This window comes from Pongo abelii, chromosome 14, assembly GCF_028885655.2.
Source record: "Pongo abelii isolate AG06213 chromosome 14, NHGRI_mPonAbe1-v2.0_pri, whole genome shotgun sequence".
Taxonomy (NCBI): Eukaryota; Metazoa; Chordata; class Mammalia; order Primates; family Hominidae; genus Pongo; species Pongo abelii.
In genome coordinates, this window is record NC_071999.2 from 2331577 (window position 1) to 2349007 (window position 17431).

A 17431-nucleotide genomic window follows, 5' to 3' on the forward strand; every position below is an offset into this window, starting at 1 on the left:
AGACATACATGTGCCCAACAAACATGAAAAGCTCAACATCACCGATAACTGGATAAACACACATCAAAACAACAATGAGATACCATATCACACCAATTACATGGCTATTAATAAAAAGTAAAAAAAAATAAAAACACATGCTGGTGAGGTTGTGGAGAAAAGGAAACACTTTTACACTGTTGGTGAGAGGGTAAATTATTTCAAGCATTGTGGAAGAGATTGGGGAGACTCCTCAAAGACCTAGAAGCAGAAATACCGTTTGACCCAGCAATGCTATTACTGGGTATACACCCAAAGGAATAGAAATCTATTTTAAATATACATGTATGCATATGTTCATTGTAGCACTATTTACAATAGCAACGTCATATAATCAATCTACATGCCCATCAATGATAGACTGGATAAAGAAAATGTGGTACACCTACACCATGGAACACTATAAAGCCATAAAATGTAATGAGATGATGTCCCTTGCAGGGACATGGTTGGAGTTTGAAGCCATTAATCCCAGCAAACTAATGCAGGAACTGAAAACCAAACACCACCTATTATTATTCTAACTTACTAGCGGAAGCAGATCAATTAGAACACATGGACACACTAGGAAGAACAACACACACTGGACACCTGTTTCATGGCATGGGGGAGGGGAAGGAGAGCATCAGGAAGAATAGCTGCGGATGCTGGCCTTAGTATCTGGGTGATGAGATGATCTGTGCAGTAAAGCACAATGGCACACGTTTATCTATGTAAAAGACCTGCATATCCTGCACATGGACCCCTAAACTTAAAATAAAAGTTTAAAAAAATGTTTATCACATATGGACCCCTGAACTTAAAATAAAAGTTGAAAAAAAATGCGTATCTGGTGGATTCTCTATGTTAGAAACAAACTGAGGATCCTGAAGCTCCCGCTGGGAGAATCGGGGCTGGGGGCACCCTGGGGAGCCGCTGCCAAGGCCGTCCACCATCCCTACAGGCCGCCTCCCTTCCCGGCCAGTGATGGAAAGAAGAATAGGTATGTGAACAGCTGTGGAAGTCAGACTCTCGGGAACTGAATCAGGCCCCTGGCCATGACCCCCAACCCAGTCCAGCCAGCGTGCCCACCAGTCTTCCCACCCAGTCAGCCCAGCCCTCAGGATTGTTAGATGGAACAAGTCTCCATCATCACCCAGGCATGGAGGGAAGACAGAGAAAAATCAAGGAAGGATCTGTATGGGCACTGACTTGGATGAAACCCTTGTGCCTAGCTCCTTGAAGGCATTCAGCAATGCTGACTGCCTAATGCCTGTAGAGATTGAGGATACCAGGCACCAGATCCATTTGCTCATGAGGCCTTATATGGATGAGTTCCTGAGATGACAGGAGGAACTGCTTAAATGTGTTTTTTTCATTGCTGTATTCATTCCAGCCTGAACAAGTATGCAGATCCTGTTAAGAGGTGACAGTGTGCTGGCAGTCCTCATAGCCCTTGCTCGCTCTCAGGGCCTCCTCTGCCAGGGCTCCCACTTTGGCGGCACTTGAGGAGCCCTTCAGCACACTGCTGCAGTGTGGGAACCCCTTTCTGGGCTGGCCAAGGCCAGAGCTGGCTCCCTCAGTTTGCGAGGAGTTGTGGACGGAGAGGTGCGGGCGGGAACCGTGGCTGCGCACAGTGCTTGTGGGCCAGCGCGAGTTCCGGGTGGGTGTGGGCTCGGTGGACCCCGCACTCAGAGTGGCCGGCCTGCCTCACCGGCCCTAGGCAGTGAGGGGCTTAGAACCTGGGCCAGCAGTTGGTGTGCTCAATTTCTCACTGGGCCTTAGATGCCTTCCCACGGGGCAGGGCTCTGGACCTGCAGCCCGCCATGCCTGACCGTCCCCCCACCTCCTTCGGCTCCTGTGCGACCAGAGCCTCCCCGACAAGCCCCACACCCTGCTCCACAGCACCCAATCCCATCAACCACCCAAGGGCTGAGGAGTGCAGGCACACGGCGCAGGACTGGCAGGCAGCTCCACCTGCAGACCCGGTGCAGAATCCAGTGGGTGAAGCCAGCTAGGCTCCTGAGTCTGGTGGGGACGTGGAGAAACTTTATGTCTAGCTAAGGGATTGTAAATACACCAATCAGCACTGTGTATCTAGCTCAAGGTTTGTAAACACACCAATCAGCACCCTGTTTCTAGCTCAGGGTTTGTGAATGAACCAATCAACAATCTGTATCTAGGTACTCTGGTGGGGACATGGAGAACCTTTATCTAGCTCAGGGATTGTAAACACACCAATCAACGGCCTGCTAAAACAGACCACTTGGCTCTACCAATCAGCAGGATGTGGGTGGGGCCAGATAAGGGAATAAAAGCAGGCTGCCCGAGCCAGCAGTGGCAACCCACTCGAGTCCCCTTCCACATTGTGGAAGCTTTGTTCTTTTGCTCTTTGCAATAAATCTTGCTGCTGCTCACTCTTTGGGTCCACAATGCCTTTATGAACTGTAACACTCACCGTGAAGGTCTGCAACTTCACTCCTGAAGCCAGCGAGACCACAAACCCACTGGGAGGAATGAGCAACTCCAGACGCGCCACCGTAAGAGCTGTAACACTCACCACGAACATCTGCAGCTTCATTCCTGAGCCAGCGAGACCACAAACCCACCAGAAGGAGGAAACTCTGAACACATCCGAATGTCAGAAGGAACAAACTCCAGACATGCCCCCTTTAAGAACTGTAACACTCATCGTGAGGGTCTGCAGCTTCATTCTTGAAGTCAGTGAGAACAAGAACCCACCAATTCGAAACACAGTGTGAAGGGTGTGCTGGACCAGTGTGGGGTGTTCTGGGGTTGCCTAGCCCATGAGTCGTGTTTGTTCCACCAGGGCTGCTATATCAAGGAACTCAGCCATCTGGGCACGGACCTGAGGAAAACTCTCATCCTGGACAACTCGCCTGCTTCTTAAATCTTCCACACAGAGAATGCAGTGCCTGTGCAGTCCTGGTTTGATAACATTCCAGACAGCAGCTGCTGCACCTGATATCAATCTTTGAGGAGACGAGTGGAGCAGATGGTGTCTACACCAGCCTTGGGCAGCAGTGGGCCCTTAGCCTTCCCTGCTTCCCAGCAATGGCCACCACAGTAGGGGATTTTCCCACACTGTGCCTTTATGATCAGCCTGAAAGAGTGAAGGCTGGAACACCTACCCACATGGGCCTGGAAAGAGTAAGAAATGATTGAAAAGAGCTTTAGGACAGCTTAGATGCCCAGTGAGTGAATGCCAGACCAAAGATACCCAGAGCTACCTGCCATCAAGTTGTTGGGTTTCCGAGATGTAGGTGTGAGAGAAAGAAAGAGAGCATGTATGTTTTGCCATGAACTGTGGCCCCAATATATAGTGTTTCAGTGGGGGAGAAGCTGAAGGACGAATACTTCCCAAGTTAGCTTGTCTCCTCTCCTGTCACCCTATGAGCCCCTGAGCTCCATAGGGATGAAGACTCTTGAAGGCTCCATTGTAAACCTGGTGTTTCCTCAGTGCTGCAAGGCCTATGCCAAGGAGAAAGGAAAGGTATGCCTTTGGGTGCTCCAGACACATATCTTTCTGAAATATTTCTCCAGCTAGTTGTTGCAGACAAAAGACTACATTTCTGGGAAGATGGGGACTTATGTCCAGACCAGTACCCAAGCCATCAGGTCTTGTGGCCCAAAGGCTGTGCTTACTTAAGTCCAGCCAAGTGCCTGGGATGGATCTTTTCTGCATCTCCCCAAGACTCACCACTTAGCCATAGCCTCAAACCTGTGGGGAAGGAAGTTATCTCCCCACTCTGCAAGAGGAGAAATAACTGATTTTGGTTCTTTTGACTCTGTTTTAAAATTCTCTTTAAAAAAAAGCCTATCTGAAACTGAAAAAAAAAAAAAACAAACAAGGAAAAAAGATGTCAGACTTACATAGGTGAAAAACACACAGATATATCTATAAGCAACAAACACAGCTAATTCACACATATATTAAACATCACTTTGAGATAAAGTGTACTGAGCTAAAAATTATCATTCAACTCATGATATCAAGCTTTAAAAGCAAGAATACAATTAACTGATCTGACAAAACATACCCAAGAAAAGAAACGCAATAACACGCAATTGATAATAAGAAAAGAGATTTTAATACACAAAATCCTGAATACATCGTAGATTTAATAGAAAAAAAATTTTTTTTTTTTTTTTTTTTTTGAGTCAGAGTCTTGCTTTGTCGCCCAGGCTGGAGTGCAGTGGCGTGATCTTGGCTCTGCCCAATGGGTTCACGCCATTCTCGCGCCTCAGCCTCCTGAGTAGCTGGGAATACAGGTGCCCGCCACTATGCCCAGCTAATTTTTTGTGTATTTAGTAGAGACGGGGTTTCACCATGTTAGTCAGGATGGTCTTGATCTCCTGACCTCGTGATCCACCCGCCTCTGCCTCCCAAAGTGCTGGGAATACAGGCATGAGTGATCACACCCGGCCAAAAAATGACTCTTTAGATATCTACAGCATTCAACTGCGTGCACTCATGAAAAGCAGACATTCTAAGTCATTGGAATTTAATAAATTGCAGTAAAATTATACAGAAAATACATTACAATCATTAATAACAGGCTCTAAAGAGATGAATTTAATTAATAATCATTAAAAAGATAGGAGAATTTAATTATGTCCTCAATATATTTCTGCTCTTCTTACCACAAAATATAATAAAACTATATGACTATAATATAGCTTTCAGGAGCTAAAAAAGCCTTATGTTTCGAAATAAAAGAACAACAAAAATTTTGCAAAATACGCTGAGCATTACTGAAGTATAAAGTAAATATCTGGAATGAAAATATACCATCATCTAGATACAGACTAAAAAAAAGAATATAAATGTTAATGATTCCTTTCTGCCTGCAGTGAGCTTGAAATTACAACCAAAAATTTTAATAAATATGTTGCACCTACAAGAAATTTTATTAATAGCTTACATAATGTGTAAATTTGAGCAATTTATTTTAGAATTTTTGAATCTAAAAATCACCAGCTTGACATTCATTTCAAAAAGTGAAATATAAACGAGAGTAACATAAGCAGCATGACAGAATGGGTGGTTCTGCGTGCACATCCCCCACAACATAATGCAGCTGCCACAGCAAACATAAGTGCTTTCATGAAAGCCTTGGAATCCAGTTCAGAGTATGTGACACCCAGCTGGAGGCAAAGACCAAGAAACACATCTTCAGAGGGTAAGCACTTGACCAAGTGGCAAGCTTGCCAATCATGGTCCTGGCTTCAAAACCGAATACTGCCACATCTTACTGTAGACTTGCCTATAACTCGTTTGGCCTTGGTCCTGCCACTGCAACTATCTGCCAAAAACACGAGAATTCATACTCACCTGAGACAGGTGACAGGCCTGTAGAACTTGGTTCTCTCTATAGTCCCTGAATCAGGCAAAACCCACCTTCTTTACTTCTCCAGCCATGGTCTAGAAGAAATCTTCACATTGATAAGATGAAATGCTAATTACCAATATGAAAAATACTAAAGTATAAATGTCACTAAAAATGGTAAATACATACCGAAATTCAGAATACTCTAAATTGTTATCATCTTAAACCAGATTATTAAAATACAAGATGTTTTATATAAGTCTCATGATAACCACTAGGAAAAAACTGTAGTAAAAAAACAGAAAGTAATTAAAGCATATACAAACAATAAAAATTACACATTGGATATGGTGGCTCCTGCTTATAATTCCAACACTTTGGGAGGCCAAGGTGGAAGAATCATAAGCTCCTTGGGTGTTGTGGTGTGTGTCTCTAGTCCAATCTACTTGGGCGGCTAAGGTGGGAGGATTGCTTGATTTCAGGAGATTGAGGCTACAGTGAGCTGTGATATGCAACTGCACTTCAGTCTGAGCAAGAAAGCATAACTTTGTCTCAACAAAAATTAACAATACCACAGGAAAGACAGAACCAGAAAAAAAGGAAGCAAATTTAAAATGGACAGAAAACCACAAATTTACAATGGTAACTGCTTACCTATCACTACCTTACAAATAAAAATATTAAATTATCTACTAAACAGATACTGCTGTAGACTGAATGTCATCTCCAAAATTTAGGATAAAATTTAATAGCCAATATGTTAGAATTAAGAGGTGGAACCTTTAAAAATTAATTAAGCTATAAGAACTCTGCCTTCATGAATGGATTAATGTTCTTATTATGGGAATGGGCTAAATATAGCAAGAATGGATCTGTTATATATTTAAAAAAAGGCTCTCTCTCCCTCACATCTTTGGCCATGTTATTATCCAGCAACTAGACCTTCAACAGATACCAGTATCATGTTGTTTTGCCTTCCCAGCCTCCAGAATTATGAGTCAAATAAAATTCTATTCTTTATTACCAGTCTGTGATATTCTGTTATAGCAGCCAAAAGAGACTAAAGCAGACAGAGTAGATAAATGAATCTTTTAAACCTGGTAATATGCTGCTTACAGGAGACTCAATTATGAATTAAGAGCATAGGCTAAAAGTGAAAGGATAGAAAATGATATTACATGCAAATAATAACCAAAGGAGTGCAATGGTAGTTATGCTTAAATTAGACAAAATAGACTTTCTAGCAATGTCTCTCACAAGCATGAAATGAGTTTACCATACAATAATAATAGAGGTTAATTTGTCAAGAGAATATAGCTATATATATTTATGTGCCCAAAAGGGAGGCTTCTAAATATAAAAAGCAAATATTGCCAGAACTGTAGGGAGAAGTAGAAAGAAATCCAATAATAGAAAGCTTTAATGAAATGTATAGTAAAGGACAAATAGTTAATAGCATTGTAAATTGGCAAGGGAAAGCTGGTCTCATGTGTTGCATTTGAGAATGCAGCAAAGAAAGTGGGACCTTATAATTTTACTGCAAGTCTGAGTTAGGCTGAAAAACAGGGTGGTCGATTAGAGGCTCCATTTGCCATACATTAAAAAAACACAGGAGAAAACCAGTCCTCCTCTGAAGTGTTAAAATAATTAAAGAGCAGAAAACTAGACTAAAGTGGCTGTAGTGCCCTGTGTTCATAGGTTAAAAAAAAAAAAAAAATCTAAAACCTAACTCAAATACATTTCCTATAAACCATTATCTTAGCCTGAAACAAAATGCAGATTTAACCAATGACAAACATGCAATTAACCTCTGAATATGTAACTAGGAAATTTCCATCTGGATAGTTCAAATAAGGAGACTACATAACTGGAAACAATTTATGAATTTGGGTTGCTTTCTCATGCATCTTATAAAAGCCTTTCCTTTATGCCCCTCGGGTGGACCACAAATCATGTCTGGGTGCTTTCCATTTCACCAGTCACTGTTTGTTCAGATAAACTGGTTAACGTTTTAACATAGACTCCCGCTAATTTTTAACAAGGGAGACTGTGGACGCCACGGGCCGCAGCTCCTCCCACGCAAACACCCAGTCTCGGTTTTTCCCTGATGACCCACCTGGCATCCCTGAACAATCTTGGAAATACTCATGGCTGTGGGCGCAGAGCAGGGCGCTGCCCAGGGACAGGACCGAATGGGCCGTGCGGGACGTGGGGGTCCTCGGTGCCGGCCCAGCGGCCATCTTGCAGCCACAGGGGACTGAGGGCCAAGCTGCGGGAGACTCGGAGCTAACCGTGGGGAGGCCGGTCCTGCCTGCTTCACAGCCTGCTCTCCCCTCTCGGGATGCCGAACCCCGCATACTCACCATTTCCCAGCTTCCAGGATGTCCTGGCACCTTAACTCTGCGTCCCCAAGGACCTACAGATCACAGTGCAACAGGGGCTGTGAGAGAGTAGCCCGGAGCTCCGAAGGTGGAGGAGACGAAAGAGGAGACGGATCCCAAGCTCCTGTGCCAGCGCCAGCGAGAGACAAAGACCCCGCCAAACGCCGGAAGCCACGCCCTCCTTTCCTCTCCTCTCCCACTGCGCGCCTGATTGGGCGGTTCCCACATCAGTGTCACTGATTGGATAAAACTCCAGGACTCACCCACCCCCGCCTGACTCCTGCCCCTACCTCAACTCCCCCTCAGCGTTAGTGCATTTTTGTTAGTTTGTTTTAATTTAACTTCTGGAATACATGTGCAGAACGTGCAGGTTTGTTACATAGTTTTACGTGTGCCATGGTTGTTTGCTGCATCTATCAACCTGCCATCTAGGTTTTAAGCCCCACATGCATTAGGGATTTGTCCTAATTTTCTCACTCCTCTTGACCTCAATCCCCTAACAGGCCCCAGTGTGTGATGTTTCGTTCCCGGTGTCCATGTGTTCTCATTGTTCAACTCCCACATATGACTGAGAACATATGGTGTTTGGTTTCATGTTCCTGTGTTAGGTTGCAAAGATAATGGTTTCCAGCATCATTCACATTCCTACAAACGACATGAACTCATTCTTTTTATGGCTGAATATTACTTCACGGTGTATATGTGCCACAGTTTCTTTTTCCAGTCTATCAATGATGGGCATTAGGGTTGGCTCCAAGTCTTTGCTATTGTAAACAGTGCTGCAGCAGACATATGAGTGCATGTGTCTTTATGCTACAATGATTTATATTCCTTTGGGTATATACCCAGTAATGAGATTGCTGAGTCAAATTGTATTTCTGGTTCTAGATCCTTGAGGAATCACCACACTGTCTTCCATAATGGTTCAACTAATTTACACTCCCTCCTGCAGTGTAAAAGCATTTCTATTTCTCCACTGCCTCACCAGCATCTGTTGTTTCCTGACTTTTTAATAACTTCCATTCCAAATGGTGTGAGATGTTATCCCATTGTGGTTTTGATTTGCATTTCTGTAATCATCAGTGATGATGAGTTTTCTCATTTTTTCTTTTTGTGTGTTTGTGGACCACATAAATGTCTTCTTGTTCTTCTTCCTCTTCTTCTTCTTTTCTTTTTATTTATTTTATTTATTATTATTGTTTTTAAGACGGAATCTTGCTCTGTTACCCAGGCTGGAGTGCAGTGGCAGGATCTTGGCTCACTGCAACATCTGCCACCCAGGTTCAAGTGATTCTCCCGCCTTAGCCTCCCGAGGAGCTGGGATTACAGGCCACCTGCCAATACACCCCGCTAATTTTTTGTGTTTTTAGTAGAGATGCAGTTTCACCATGTTGCCCAGGCTGGTCTTGAACACCTGACTTCATGGTCCACCTGTCTCCATGGCTGAAAGTGCTGGGATTACAGGCTTCATCAACCACGCCCAGCAAAATGTCTTCTTTTGAGAAGAGTCTGTTCATATTCTTTACTCACTTTTTGATGGTATTTGTGTGTGTGTCAATTTGTTTAAGTTGCTTGTAGATTCTGCATATTAGACCTCTGACACATGGTTAGATTGCAAAAATTTTCTCTCATTCTGTAGGTTGCCTGGTCACTCTGATGATAGCTTCTTTTGCTGTGCAGAAGCTCGTTAGTTTAATTATATCTCATTTGTCAATTTTAGCTTTTGCAATTTAGCGATTGCTTTTGGTATTTATTCATGAAATCTTTGCTCATGCCTATGTCTTGAATGGTTTTGCCTAGGTTTTCTTCTAGGGTTTTTATGGTTTGGTGTTTTACATTTAAGACTTTAATCCATCTTGATGTAATGTTTGTATAAGGTGTAAGGAAGGAGTCCAGTTTCTGTTTTCTGAATGTGGCTAGCCAGTTCTTTCAGCACAATTTGTTAAGTAGGAAATCTTTCCCCATTGCTTGTTTTTGTCAGGTTTGTCGGAGATCAGATGGCTGTAGATGCGCGATGTTATTTCTGAGATCTCTGTTCTGTTCCATTGGTCTATATATCTGTTTTGGTATCAGTACTGTGCTGTTTTGGTTACTGTAGCCTTGTAGTATAGTTTGAAGTCTGGCAGCAGGATGCCTCAAGCCTTGTTGTTTTTGCTTAGGATTATTTTGGGTTGACAGGCAAACAGGCTCGTATAGTTGGGGTCACATGCCCAGAGTATCACAGCTAATTAAGATGTGAGCTGAGAATTGAAATGCACATGCTCCTTCCCTTACCTGGGTCTGTTGTATAATGCAACTTAGCAGCTATTTAAGGGTAGGAATTAGAACATTTGGACTTCTTTTTAGCTACTTTTTAACCTGCATTTTGATAATGCAGGAAAGACCTTCATCCCATCCCTGAGCCCCTCTCTCAGAACCCTGAACCCCACTGCTGACCACATTGTGGGGTGGCCATTAGGAATCAGGCGGGGAGCGGGGGCCAGGAAAAAATACACATGAATTATGTTGCCCAAATTTGCTCATCTTAGAAAGTCTCCTCCACCATTCTGTGTGAACTGATTATTCCAGGGTAATTGTGCCCTGATGCACTGCATCTCAGTCTGACTTGTCTTTTTGAAAATCACTGGATTACTCTCATGAACGGGGATATTTCTCTTTCTATTTGAAAACGGCCAACTGTCCTCTGCAGGTGTCCTGATTTGCTAGTTTAGACCCTGAAGGTAGCGGTGAGAAAATATTTGGGCCACATCAGAATACCTATCCTCAGCTGCAGGATATATAGAAATTTCTTAATAATATCTAACCATTTTCTCAATAACCATTATATTTAACATTGATAGCTTGGAGGGCAGGGAAGGACACAGATAACACAATCTTGAAAGTTTAATTTGTTTATTAGGTTTTTTTGGTTCTTGTTTAGTTTTTGGATACAAGGTGTTGCTCTGGTGCCCAGGCTGGAGGGCAGTGTCATAATCATAACTCATAATTTGGTTGTAACGGTTCTTTAAAATATATTTTTGCTGAGAGTGGTAGCTCACACCTGTAATCTAAACAGTTTGGGTGGCTAAGGTGGAATTATCGCCTGATCCCAGGAGTTCAAGACGAGTCTGGGCAACATAAGTGGGCTCAGTCTCTAGAAAAAAATTTAAAAATTGGCTGGGTGTAGCTTTGCATGCCTGTAGTCCCAGCTACTTGAGAGGCTGAGGTGAAAGCATCACTGGAGCCTAAGAGTTTGAGGCTGCAATGACCCATGATTCAGCCACTGCGTGTGTGTGTGGGTGTGTGTATAAAAAATTTGTATGAAAAAAATTCAAGCACGGGAGAAAAATGAAAGCCCATGTTGGAGGATGTGGAGAAATGTGAGTATGGCTTCAGCAACTCAGTGAGACTTGGTTTTCCATCTTGAAGAATTGCCCGTCCACACTGAAACCATAGCCTAACAAATGCCCGTTCTCACACTATGCCTGCTGGGATACCAATATGTAGCCTTTTGAAAGAAATAAAATCTTTCACCTAAGAGAAGGACAAGAGAAAATGAGGGTTTCACATCTAAAGCCTTCATTTTCTTTATGAATCTACAGCAACTTGTCATTTGAGTTGTCCAAAGGCGACTGACAGCACTAATACACTTAATGAATCAACCAGGAAAAATGGGCCTCTCAGATGAGGAGGAGGCACAATGGTAAAAAAAAAAACCAATCCATTCTCAGGTTTGCATGGTGCTCGCACCTCAAGAGGTGGTTTTAGCCATGTGAACCGTGTTCAATGGACAAGGCCAGAGGAAAGATTAGTACAACACAACTATGAGGCCGCAAATCAAACTGGTAGTGGGAGCATGCATGAGGCTTCAGTGGCCGAGACGCTGGTGGCTACCCTTGGGTGTCACTTAAACCTTCGAGGTGAAGGACCTTTTTCTCCCAATTGGCTCAGAGAAACTAATAAACATTAAAATTGAGATTTGTTTTCTTTTCAAAATTTCTAAGACATAGAGGACTCTCTAACACTCCAAAAGACATTCAGCTATTCATGCAGCTGAAGACCTGCCTGCTCTTTAGAGGGATGGCAGAGCAGCAGCTACCACCTTTAGTAGGTTTAAGCTCCTCGTCTCATAGGGACAGGCCACCCCCACACAACCCCCTAACTTCATAGGCTCTGGCTGTCAGGTGCACCTGGGGGACTGTCTTCCTCCCATCTCACTATCTCTCCAAGACAGTCCAGCTCAATCTAAAACCTACCCTAGGATGGCGAGTTGAAGACTCTCTTCCATTCTCCTAGCACATTGTGACTTCTGGAGAGTGCTCCCCCATCTTCTTACCTCAACTGATGTGAAAAGAGCCGGTTCCCGGGCAATTAGATGTTCAGTGACATAAGAGGCCCAGCATGAGCAGGGCCTGGCCCCACAGTGTGGCACCTCTCCCCTACCTGCCCTTCACGCCGGCCTTTTCTCTTCTGTCACCAATGTCAGGTGATGGTCACCTGTGCCACACTCTCATGAGCTTGTTAAGTAGCAGGGGTGTAAACCCCAACCGATTTCCTGTGACTCTACCCTCTTACCTCGCACTCAAGTGACATTATAAGCATAATTTTACATTTGATCTAATTTATGCATAACTTTTTTATAACATTTCTGACAACAGCCCTCACAACCAAATGAGTCTGGGTTACAGAACACATGGGTGAAGCTGGGGTAGCAGGTTTCACTTACTTTATTCCAATGTGAAATGAAGATTGATTATTTAAAACCAAAAAAAGTTGTTTATCAGCTGTGGGGTTGCTACACTTGCTAGCTCATGCTCACTTCCTTTGAAACAAGGTACTGGACAGATCATATTCATAAGTAGCTCTTCGCAAAACCCCAGACAGAAGTTCCAGTCAGACACAGCTCCCTCAGGCTCACAGGGCGGCAACCTCCTCCTCCATTTTGGGCTCTGACAGCAGGCAAGGGAAGGAGCACAGGCAGCAGGGGACAGGGAAGGCCCGGGACTGTAGGGAACCCCAAATGCCCCAGAGCTATTCTCTGTAGAAGGGCGCACTCACGTCTCACTCTTTCAGTGCAGTGGCTGAATCATGGGTCACTGCAGCCTCAAACTCTTAGGCTCCAGTGATGCTTTCACCTCAGCCTCTCAAGTAGCTGTGTGGCAAAAAGCCTCCTATTTTTTGACTTAAAACCTGGACTTTAAGCCAGGTTGGGTCTGGAAATAGTGGCAGCAAAAGCAGCAGCCAAATATACACACTCTAGATGTCTACACTCATGGACACAGCATATTCTACACTTACTGGAGCACGAGAGGCCTGAGAGGCACCTGTTTGCCAGCTGCAAACTGATGTCCACACACCCCATTCACGTGTCTTCATTTAGGTCTCTGCATCATATATTCGCTCAGCCAGCGCAAACACATCTTCTGGGGGGCATCATGAATTGCAGCACCAGCCCCTCTTGTACGAGGAGGGAGTCAGGAGAAATCTGGTCAGCTCCTAATCCCCCAGGACAAAGGTGATGCCCTCTTTTCAGGACTTACATCCAGCAGCGCCATCTCGGGATGGGTTTTTCAAACACAAGCAGCATGAGGTAGCAAGCATGTTGTGACAGGCTCAGGGCCATGGGCAGCCGGCTGCTGGAGAAGCAGCACAGGGCAGGCACATCTGCGGGTGGCACCACGAAAAGCCAAGGCAGCCACAGCCTCTACCCCTAACAGCCCCAGCCCAGATGGCATTCAAATCTTCCCGGGTAGTATTTGGGTACCCGATGCCCATCACTCGCGGGCTCATTAGCACGGCCTTGTTGGTTACTCGGGGACTAAGAAGAGGTGTTGGGAGATGCAGATCCAGGGTGGGCACTGCCTCACGGCCAGAGTCCACCTGATTGCAGGCCAGCAAGCAAGCCCAAGCAGCTCAGCTCTAGTCACCTCTGGCGGCACTTTCTATGTATACTTTACACAAAGGGAGAAAAAGAGGTCAACATTCACTGTTGTGACATGAAAGTCTATAACCCATTAAGACCTTAAAATGCTATTTTCTTAAGCCCTCTTTAATAAAATTTATACAAATAAACACATACAAGCTGAAACTACTATAAATGAAATATTAGGATTTTTTAAACCCATAAACAGACACGAAAACAGTCACTGTTTGACTGCAGAGAAAGTGAGATTCTAAAGCAGCTGACCACAAAACAGCTCCGCCATATCCCAGGCAGGCCAGGCAGTCTCAACACTACAATGCCACGTGATGGCCACAGAGGACGACAGCTCCCATGAGTATTCTAAGGCACTGTGTTAGCTTCTCACTCACAGTCTCACAATACCCTGTGAGGGGAGGCCCCGCCTCACTACAGCACAGGAGTTTCCTGAGTTCTTCCCAGAAAACGGTCATCAAACGCTGGAGCAGGGGAAGCTCACACAGAACAAGTGAGTCCCTAGGGTCTCCTTAACCTCCCTCAGCTCCTCCACATGGGTCCCTGAGGGAAAGTGAGCAGCCTCCTAACCCCCTTGATAGGGTTCCAGTCCTGCAGGTCTGGACTCTCTCATTTTGTGCTACCATAGGGGGTGACAATGCAAACACAGGCCCCCTTATTTGCCATCTCTCAATGCCAGGCAAGGCCCAGAGCCCTTTGATGACACAGCACAGGGGATGCTCAAGGCTCACCTCCGCACAGTCACCTGTAGTGTACTGAGATGAGCAAGCAGGTGCAAGTAGACACAAATCCCCATAGGCATGGCCTCAGTCATGTTCCACAGGCTCAGGGCCTCGCTGATGAGCTCACAGCCCTCCTTCAGGAATCCTGCAGATCACACCCTCAGGGAGCAGTGCTCAGATGAGCAGGCAGGTCCCACATCCTCCACCCCATGATGCTCTGTTCCACTTTGCAGGCTTCTGCATTGGCCAGTCCGCACTGATTTCTGGTGAGATGTCCGAGTTGAAGTGAATGTTGAAGGCCACACAGCTGATGGAGCTCACTGCCTTGCCCATGTTGTACATCACCTCCTGGCTCCAAGGGTCAGCTGTGGAGACACAGCTTGATGGGAGGTAGCCCCACTCCACCATCAGTGGTGCTGTGTTGCCCTGATCTGCACCTCCCAGGTCCTTGCTGAGGCGTCGGCATGCTTCTCTAAGGGACTGGGTCACGAGGCACCCTTGGTAAGGACCAGCTGGCAGAACAGGCTGGACACTTCCTCAGCCTCCCCAGCAGCCCCGCCAGTGCTGTCATCTGTGTGATGATCTCCGTGGTAAGATTATGGGAAATTTTTTAAAGCATCATTTCCCCGTTCACTTCCCTATCTTAATAACAGCACTGATAAGTTTTAAGCCCTAGCAAGCTGAAACTGCAAGACATATGATCTTCTGCCTTAGAAGGGCCATGTTAGGGCAGTGTGTGCCCAGGTGAGAGCCCCATGGTTGTTAGTGGAAGTGGGGAGCTGGATTGGCCTGGCCTCATAGCCTAGTGAAAAGTAGGACTCTCTCTTTCCAGAATATGAAAGTCTCAGAGGCCGGGAAAAGGTGCTTGGGTGGGCTGCCAAGAAGCAGAAGGCTAGAAGGCCTGGAATGAACCCCAACAGACTTCAAGATGCCTGAGAGGGCTGGGTTCATTCCAGCTTTCTTTGCTTTCATCCTGTTAGCAAGAAAACCTGCTCGCAGATGGCAGGCGGGCCTGAGGTTGCCATTCCCTCATCAGGGGCTATAGGCACATTTAATGTGGCTCTTTCTTGAAGCAGCTGCTCAGGCCGGTTCTTGCAAAGCAATTCCCTTATCCACAGGTCCTTGTTCCATCCAGGTGTCTGCAGAGGGACTAGGGAGGGAGACAAGGGCTCAGCCTGGGTCCCACAACCTGCTCTGAGATATCTCTTTTGTTACTTCCTCACAGATAGCCTCAAACTTCCAAATGAACAGACCAGCATGGAGGCTCCAGGAAAGTGCACAGAATTCTGTCTAGTACCCAGATGGAAGGGGGTTCCAAGTCAGGGCAGGGCCAGGCTGCATGTATCTCTTCAGGAATGTTCACCTCATGGTCCAACTTCAAGGTGTCCATCCTCTGTGTGCATGCAGTCCATGGAAGGCTCTGCCTGGGGAACCGTCCAGCTGCACACCTGCAATGTGTTGATGTCCCTCTTGAATGGGTGGTTGTGGGCCCCATGGCAGGCAGCAGAGAGGGAGATGCTCAGCCCACAAAGCCCAGAGCCCTGCCACAGTCTACTGTGAAGCCTCCACCTGCTCTAGGTTCTTGCCCTGAGAGGCTGCCCTGAAGTCAAACAGAAGCAGGTGAGCCTCTCTCCAGGGCTGCTCTCTCCCCCCACTGACAGCTCCCTAGAGGGGGACTCAGATGGCGGCGACAGTTTCCTCAGGCAGAAGGACTGGAGTTTAGGCTGACCGATTCATTCCATACCCCCACGTGACATGACACAAGGCAGGGGATGTGGGACAAAGGCATTGCCTTTTCTTCTGGCATGAAGAATGGCTTAGGAAGCAGGGTCTGGTGGGGCTGGGGTTGAGCGATAGGCTGTGGGCCACAAGGAGTGGTCGAACACTGAGTAAGTGTCCTGGTTACCTGCCCACAGACCCAGAACAGGTGGCATCCCAGGAGCCTGGGAGGGGCTGGCAGAGACTTACTGTTCCCAGCAAAAGCCCCATGTGGATGCAGTAATGCTGCCTGCTTGTTGGCTGTAATTACAAACAGGTACGTGAGGTCCCCATGCATCTTGAAGCTCTCAGAGAGTGGGTTCCAGCTGCTCATGGTAGGCACTTTTAGTCACTGAACGTGCTTCAAAAATGGCCAAGCTTGACTAAGCCAGGCGTCTTGCTGTGAGATCCTCCACCCAACTGAGGACCTTTTTCTTTTTCCCCCTGGCAGTTTCACCTTACAATTCTGGTTCTGGAGACACGATGGCCCCTCTTGGACTCCCGGGAGAATGTGCTCAGGTGACACACAGTCGACAGGGCCCATTTCCATGCCATTCTTCCATTTCCCACTGTTTGAGGGGCCGAGGCCGGTGATCAGCACAGGGCCACCCAGGGCCAGCTGTCTGCAGCTAAATGTCATGCTGGTCTGGATGTCTCAGGGCCAGGAACCTCCAGGTGAGATGGTCTGGTCCTCAGCACCTGGCTTCCATGCTCCTTTTTCCTCTGTTCAATCCTGGCCCCAATGCCTCCCGCAACTTTCAGGTCACCATTGGCGAAGATGCTCAGGAAGAACAAGCAGCTGCACTCAAACCTGCTGAAGGTGGCATATGGGTCCAGGCTCTTGAGCTGATCTTGGACGTGGTACATGTAGCTGCAGGCCTTGAGCAGTGTGTGTCGCTCTTTCCGGAAGTAGGGGAAAAGGATTTTCCAGGGTCCTACGCCTTAGAATGACCCATCTAGCACAGAAAATAGTTTGTAAGGTGCTATCATGTGTGATTTTAATTTTGAGCTTTAGGCTTTCATTTTCAAATTCCACAATAAACACATAAGGTGGGGTTCTGATTTCAACACACACACACATTTTCTCTCTCTCCCTCTCTCTTAGAAACTTCCAGTGCATTCACTCTGAAAGCCAAAGTCCTCCCAGAATCTTGTGAGAATCTAAATGATCTGAATAGTTTGTCATTGCTTTTGGGGATCTGGGAAAATCTCTGCACATTTCTGGAGACCGCTGTTATGTCATTTTTTATAAATCTGTTGGGTTTCAATTCAGAAGTGTGTGAAGGG